We start from the raw sequence: 736 nt of genomic DNA, 5'->3' as shown, positions 1-736 counted from the left end.
AAATCATTAATAAATGGCTCATTTAATAACTGAACCTGACAACTTTTTGAAAATATGTAAAACAGTGTTACATGATCTGAAAGGGCCTTGAACTTAGTGGGTGGAAAGTTCTTTAGCTGCTCACTGAGGATGTGCAGCCTCTGTGCAGGTCCCAGTACCTTCCTCTCCTGCTCTGCACAAATCAATTACATAAGTGTGGGGCTGGAGGAGAGAGCAGTTCTCTCAGTGATCAGGAAGGGCACTGTGTTATTGTTCTCTTCTGTCACAAGAACCTGCCTCCAGTCCATAAGATGCACTCGCTTATTAGCAAGATTTTTTTTCTTGCTTAAGGTACCGTTACACTAAACGACTTGCCAACGATCACGACCAGCGATGAGATCGTTGGTAAGTCGTTGTGTGGTCGCTGGGGAGCTGTCACACAGACAGCTCTCTCCAGCGACCATCGATCAGGGGAACGACTTCGGCATCATTGAAACTGTCTTCAACGATGCCGAAGTCCCCCTGCAGCACCCGGGTAACCAGGGTAAACATCGGGTTACTAAGCACAGGGCCGCGCTTAGTAACCCGATATTTACCCTGGTTACCATTGTAAAAGTTAAAAAAAAACAGTACATACTCACCTTCTGATGTCTGTCACGTCCCCCGCCGGCGGCTTCCCTGCACTGAATGTGTCAGCGCCGGCCGGCCGTAAAGCAGAGCACAGCGGTGACATTCAGTGCAGGTTAGCCGCCGGTGG

This window comes from Ranitomeya variabilis, chromosome 4 (assembly GCF_051348905.1).
Source record: "Ranitomeya variabilis isolate aRanVar5 chromosome 4, aRanVar5.hap1, whole genome shotgun sequence".
NCBI lineage: Eukaryota > Metazoa > Chordata > Amphibia > Anura > Dendrobatidae > Ranitomeya > Ranitomeya variabilis.
This window is presented reverse-complemented; position numbering follows the sequence as displayed.